Genomic DNA, 7,415 nt, shown 5'->3' on the forward strand with positions numbered 1-7,415 from the left:
CATTTTCCATTGGTTTTGTCTTGTCTTCCATCACACCTGGTTTCAATCCCATCAATTCCATGTTGTGTATTTAACCCTCTGTTTCCCCTCATGTCTTTGTCAGTGATTGTTTGTTGTATGTGTGCTTGTTATGTTCTGGTGTGCATTTTGCACCCTCTTATTTTATTTTGTACATTTTGGTTTTCGGAGGTTATGAATACATAAATAGCTCCGTTTATACCAAGTTCATTCTCCTGCGCCTGACTTCCCTGCCACCAGCACGCACCCCATTACAGTTTGGCTCTGATCTGGCTATGCCATATGGCTGTGGGCTACACTAGTTCGCTCCACAGCCCCGTCGATGTTAATGTTGGGCCTGTTCGGCCCGCCTTTTCCTGTAGTCCACGATCAGCTCCTTTGTCTTGCTCACATTGAGGGAAAGGTTGTTGTACTGGCCCCGTGGCAGACGTGTTGTTGCCTACCCTTACCACCTGGGGGTGGCCCGTCAGGAGGTCTAGGATCCAGTTGCAGATGGAGGTGTTTAGTTCCAGGGTACTTAGCTTAGTGATGATCTTTGTGGGCACTATGGTGTTGAACGCTGAGCTATAGTCAATGAACAGCATTCTCACATAGGTGTTCCTTTTGTCCAGGTGGGAAAGGGCAGTGTGGAGTGCGATTGAGATTGCGTCATCTGGGGACCTGTTGGGGTGGAATGCGAATTGGAGTGGATCTTGGGTATCCGGGATGATGCTGTTGATGTAAGCCATGACCAGCCTTTCAAAGCACTTCATGGCTGCCGATGTGAGTGCTACGGGGCAGTAATCATTTAAACATGTTACTTTCGCTTCCTTGGGCACAGGGACTATGGTGGTCTGATTGAAATATGTACGTATTACAGACTCGGTCAGGGAGAGGTTGAAAATGTCAGTGAAGACACTTGCCAGTTGGTCCGTGCATGCTTTCAGTACACGTCCTGGTAATCCATCTGGCGTCGCTTCCTTGTGAATGTTGACCTGCTTAAAGGTCTTGTCTACATCGGCTACTGTCGTGCAAATATTTGGTCAATCATATTTCACAAATACCGGAGCATGTGAGTTCAAATAGACTTTTTATTGCTTCATAATAAAAGCCGAGCTGGATCATGAATACCACTGCTTTCCAGTCTCGGCACAGACTTCTTATACTTTTGTCCTCCTTAAGTCATACTCATAGTAACTCCTCTTAGTGACTCATCACCTCTGGCATTTAGCCACCGTTATCATATTGCATTCATATTAGGACATGCAACGTGTAGAGTCACAGACATAGTTTCATGCATGTAGGACCATAGCAACAAACCTTGGCACTCTACAGGAATAACCAATACATGTCATCATGCTAAAAGACCCAAGAGGTGTAACAATAGCAACAGTACATAGTTGGCCATAACAGTTACAAGAATAACCGACAGGTGCATATCTAATCGTGTCCAATGACCTAGAGCACATATAGAGTACTAGTTTTACTGACTCCTTCTGAAATAAATAATTGCCACATACGTACAGGAAAATTCACAATACTACTGAGAGCATATCACACAGTTGTCCAAAACAGCTGGTGCTCTCTTGCATGCTTCAGAGTTGCTTGCCTCGAAGCGAGCATAAAGGCATTTAGCTCGACTGGTAGGCTCGCGTCACTGGGCAGCTTGATGGTTTGTCTGAGGGCATAGCGGGATTTCATATAAGCGACCGGACTTTCAAGGAGTCCCGCTCCTTGAAAGCAGCAGCTTTAACCTTTAGCTCAATGCAGATGTTGCCTGTAATAAATGGCTTTTGGTTGGGATATGTTGTTTATTTTAACCTTATTTTACCAGGTAAGTTGACTGAGAACACATTCTCATTTACAGCAACGACCTGGGGAAAATTTACAGGGGAGAGGAGGGGAGATGATTGAGCCAATTATAAGCTGGAGAAGATTAGGTGACCTTGATGATACAGTGCCTTGCAAAAGTATTCATCCCCCTTGACGTTTTTCCTATTTTGTTGCATTACAACCTGTAATTTAAATGGATTTTTATGTTGAGTTCATGTAATGGACATACACAAAATATTCCAAATTGGTGAAGTGAAAGGTAAAAAATTCCTTGTTTAAAAAATTAAAAAATATAAAAAAGTGGTGCGTGCATACAGTATGTATTCACTCCCTTTGCTATGTAGCCCCGAAATAAAGATCTGGTGCACCGATTACCTTCAGAAGTCACATAATTAGTTAAATAAAGTCCACCTGTGTGCAATCTAAGTGTCACATGATCTCAGTATATATACACCTGTTCTTTAAGGCCCCAGTATCTGCAACACCACTAAGCAAGGGGCACCACCAAGCAAGAGGCATCATGAAGACCAAGGAGCTCTCCAAACAGGTCAGGGACAAATTTGTGGAGATGTACAGATCAGGGTTGGGTTATAAAAAAATATCCTAAACTTAGGTCATCCGACGGAGCACCATTTAAATCCATTATTAAAAAATGGATAGAATATGGCACCACAACAAACATGCCAAAAGAGGGCCACCCGCAAAAACTCATGGTCCAGGCAAGGAGGGCATTAATCAGAGAGTCAACAAAGAGACCAAAGATAACCCTGAAAGAGCTACAATGCTTTGGAGATTGGAGTATCTGTCCATAGGACCACTTTAAGCCGTACACTCCATGTGGGAGACTCTCCAAACATATGGAAGAAGGTACTCTGGTCAGATGAGACTAAAATTGAGCTTTTGTGCCATCAAGGAAAACGCTATGTCTGGCGCAAACCCAATACCTCTCATTACCCCGAGAACCCTATCTCCACAGCGAAGCATGATGGTGGCAGCATTATGCTGTGGAGATGTTTTTCATCGGCAGGGACTGGGAAACTGGTTAGAATTGAAGGAATGATGGATGGCACTAAATACAGGGACATTCTTGAGGGAAACCTGTTTCAGTCATCCAGAGATTTGAGACTGGGACGGAGGTTCACCTTCCAGCAGGACAATGACCCTAAGCATACTGCTAAAGCAACACTCGAGTGGTTTAAGGGGAAACATTTAAATGGCTTGGAATGGCCTAGTCAAAGCCCAGACCTCCACCCATTTGAGAATAGGTGGTATGACTTAAAGATTGCTGTACACCAGCGGAACCCATCCAACTTGAAGGAGCTGGAGCAGTTTTGCCTTGAAGAGTGGGCAAAAATTGCTGCAAAAGGTGGCGCTACAAAGTATTGACTTTGGGGGGTGAATAGTTATGAACGCTCAAGTTCATTTGTTTTTCTTATTTTTTTCTTATTTGTTTCACAAAACATATTTTGTATCTTCAAAGTGGTAGGCATGTTATATAAATCAAATGATACAAACCCCCCGAAAATCCATTTTAATTCCAGGTTTGTAAGGCAACAAAATATGAAAAATGCCAAGGGGGGTGAATACTTTCGCAAGCCACTGTATGAGGGCCAGATTGGGAATTTAGCCAGGACACCGAGGTTAACACCCCTACTCTTACGATAAGTGCCATGGGATCTTTTAGTGACCACAGAGAGTCAGGACACCCCTTTAAAGTCCCATATGAAAGACGACAACATACACAGGGCATTGGGATATTTTTTGGGACCAAATTTGCTAATGGCCCTCCAACACCACCTCCAGCAGCATATGGTCTCCCATCCAGGGACCGACCCGACCAGGATCAACCCTGCTTAGCTTCAGAAGCAAGTCAGCATTGGGTTGCATAGTGGTATGCTGCTATACGTACGTTCACTGTGGGGACGACGTCATCGATGCACTTATTGATGAAGCCGATGACTGAGGCGGTATACTCCTCAAAGCCATTTGATGAGTCCTGGAAAATATTCCAGTATGTGCTCGCAAAACATTCCTGTAATATAGCATCCGCATCATCTGACCACTTCTGTATTGAGAGAGTCACTGGTACTTCCTGCTTTAGTTTTTACTTGTAAGAAGGAATCAGGAGGATAGAATTATGGTCAGATTTGCCAAATGGAGTGCAGGGGAGAGCTTTGTGTACATCTCTGTGTGTGGAGTGAAGATGGGCTAGAGTTTTTTCCTTCTGGTTGCACATGTGACATCCTGGTCTACTCGGCTACCCTGGAGGATCCCATCGCTCACGTTCGAGCAGTCCTGGAATTTCTCCTGGCTAACCACCCATTCGTCAAGGCTGAGAAGTGCCAGTTCCATCAGAAGGCTGTCTCCTTCCTAGGCTACCAAATCAGTCTGCAGGGAGTGAGGATGGGCGTCAAGGAGGTAGATGCGGTCAGGTCATGGCCAGTCCGAACCACCATAAAGGGGTTACAATGTTTTTTGGGGTTTGCCAACTTCTACTGCCGTTTCATTTAGAACTTCAGCTCTGTTGCTGTTCTTCCATCCTCATGGGTGGTCCCTGTAGGTTGATGTGGAGCCCAGCTACTGACAAGGCCTTCCATCTAGTCAAGTGACATTTCACCTCTGCCCCATTGCTCAAATACACAGATCCCACGATATCCTTTGTGGTGGAGGTGGACGCTTCAGAGATGTCTCAACGACAAGGCAATCCACAGAAGAGAGAATAAAGTAGACGGCACACGTCAAATGTTTGATTCATGACCCTATGTCCGGATGACGTGTGCATGCCCATATTTGGGCATCCTGTCAGGACATCCTGGCGGTAAGTGATCACGTGCTCTAGGGAGTGCCCATATTTGGGCATCCTGTCAGGACATCCTGGCGGGAACTTATCACGTGTTTATGCCCATATATTGGCATCCTGTTCTCACGCGTTAGAGGGTGTGCTAATTTATGCATATATCGCATCTATTCCTTTGAAGTTGTCATGATGATTGATGTCTAGGGACCTCTTTGAACTGGGGGGGATGTGTTTGAACATTTCAAAGAGTATGGCCACCCCAGAAGTAACACTGTTCTGAATGAGGCTCGAGTCTTGAGTACCTAAAGTTGTATTACAAAAGTCTTTTGAAATGTTTGGACAATGCTTACAGGTAACTGTTGAGATATTCTGTAGTCACGTTGCGCAAGTTGGAATCAGTGTTTTTCTGGATCAAACGAGCCAAATAAATTGATATTTTGGATATATATCAAAGGAATTAATCGAACAAAAGGACCATTTTGTAACGGTTTTCTTCCGCTGAAGGAGAGGAGGATCAAAATGCAGCGTGGTTAAAGTTCAACATCTTTAATACATCTTTAATATAGACGAGAACACTACAAAATACAAAACAACAAATGTGAAAACCGAAACAGTCCTATCTTGTGCATAAACACAAAGACAGAAGACAATCACCCACAAAATACCCAAAGAACATGGCTGCCTAAATATGGTTCCCAATCAGAGACAACGACAGACAGCTGCCTCTAATTGAGAACCAATCTAGGTAACCATAGACATACAAACTACCTAGAAAGGACACAGCCCCATAAACATACAAAACCCCTAGACCAGACAAAACACATAAATCCCCCATGTCGCACCCTGACCTAACCAAAATAATAAAGAAAACAAAGATAACTAAGGCACGTGACAGGACACGCACAGAAAGCCTGGTCCGGGGGGCTGCCACCGGAGGGCTGGTGCGTGTAGGTGGCAATGGATAGACCGGACCGTGCAGGTGCACTGGAGCTCTTGAGTACCGAGCCTGCCCAACCTTACCTGGCTCGATGCCCACTCTCGCCGGGCCGATACAAGGAGCTGGTATGTACCGCACCGGGCTATGCACCCGCACTGGAGACACCGTGCACTCCACAGCATAACATGGTGCCTGCCCGGTCCCTCTCGCTCTCCGGTAAGCACAGGAATTTGGCGCAGGTCTCCTACCTGGCTTCGCCATACTCTTGGTATGGGGCATCGGTATGGGGCATACTCATTTTCATTTTTGAATTTTTATTTTAAGCATACATCAAGTATTACGTATACAGACAATTCAGGATTCGATGCAGGATACATGTCCCTGTTTTCTCAATGATCACAGCATGCCACACCCTGTACAGTGAGGCCTGTCATTTTCATCATATGTACACTTCAACTATGACGGACAAAATGAGGAAAGAAAATCCAGAAAATCACATTGTAGGATTTTTTATTAATTTATTTGCAAATTATGGTCGAAAATAAGTATTTGGTCACCTACAAACAAGCAAGATTTCTGGCTCTCACAGACCTGTAACTTCTTCTTTAAGAGGCTCCTCTGTCCTCCACTCGTTACCTGTATTAATGGCACCTGTTTGAACTTGTTATCAGTATAAAAGACACCTGTCCACAACCTCAAACAGTCTTACTCCAAACTCCACTATGGTCAAGACCAAAGAGCTGTCAAAGTACACCAGAAACAAAATTGTAGACCTGCACCAGGCTGGGAAGACTGAATCTGCAATAGGTAAGCAGCTTGGTTTGAAGAAATCAAATGTGGGAGCAATTATTAGGAAATGGAAGACATACAAGACCACTGATAATCTCCCTCGATCTGGGGCTCCACGCAAGATCTCACCGCGTGGGGTCAAAATGATCACAAAAACGGTGAGCAAAAATTCCAGAACCACACGGGGGGACCTAGTGAATGACCTGCAGAGAGCTGGGACCAAAGTAACAAAGCCTACCATCAGTAACACACTACGCCGCCAGGGACTCAAATCCTGCAGTGGAAGTGATAGGAACTGCAGGATAGTCGATTAGAAATCTGGATTCCCAATGAAAACCCATTGAAAAGAGTGACCTCAGGGGTTTCGCCTGCCAAATAAGTTCTGTTATACTCACAGACATTATTCAAACAGTTTTAGAAACTTCTGAGTGTGTTCTATCCAAATCTACTAATAATATGCATATCTTAGCTTCTGGGTCTGAGTAGCAGGCTCAGGACAGGAGTCCAGTAAACAATAGCCGCTCCAATACCAGAAAAAGCAGGAGGTTGATACATCCACTGGATGAGCATCACAGCAGGAATCACGAGGGAAACACTTGGTGGTCACTGCTTAATTATACAGTAAAACTGAACTGATGGTAGAAAATACCTTGTCTTTTTACACACTCAGCGATCTCACCATTCTTACAGTATTCAGTAGGGGCCAGCATTAAATGTACCTATAATTCTAAATGATAACCCAATCATTCTAACTCATGGGCATTTTCCGATGCCCCATACCAAGAAATTAACCCACGCTAAAACTTCTCAAGTTTCGAGGATCGTCTTGACTCAATTGGAACATCATTCAATTGTGAAATGCTCCTCCTAATCCGTCTTCATTTGCTTGGATTGGAGGAGTTAGTTTTATGCATATCAACAATGGAGATATTTAGTTTACCAAAAACACAACACCCTGTCCAATTTGTTGGTAAATAAAGGTATGCCTTATCACCATAGATCCAATATTAAATCAGTAAAAGTGGCTGAGCCATATTGATGTGGAGATCGTTCATCTGCTTC

This window comes from Oncorhynchus nerka, linkage group LG23, assembly GCF_034236695.1.
Source record: "Oncorhynchus nerka isolate Pitt River linkage group LG23, Oner_Uvic_2.0, whole genome shotgun sequence".
Lineage (NCBI taxonomy): Eukaryota > Metazoa > Chordata > Actinopteri > Salmoniformes > Salmonidae > Oncorhynchus > Oncorhynchus nerka.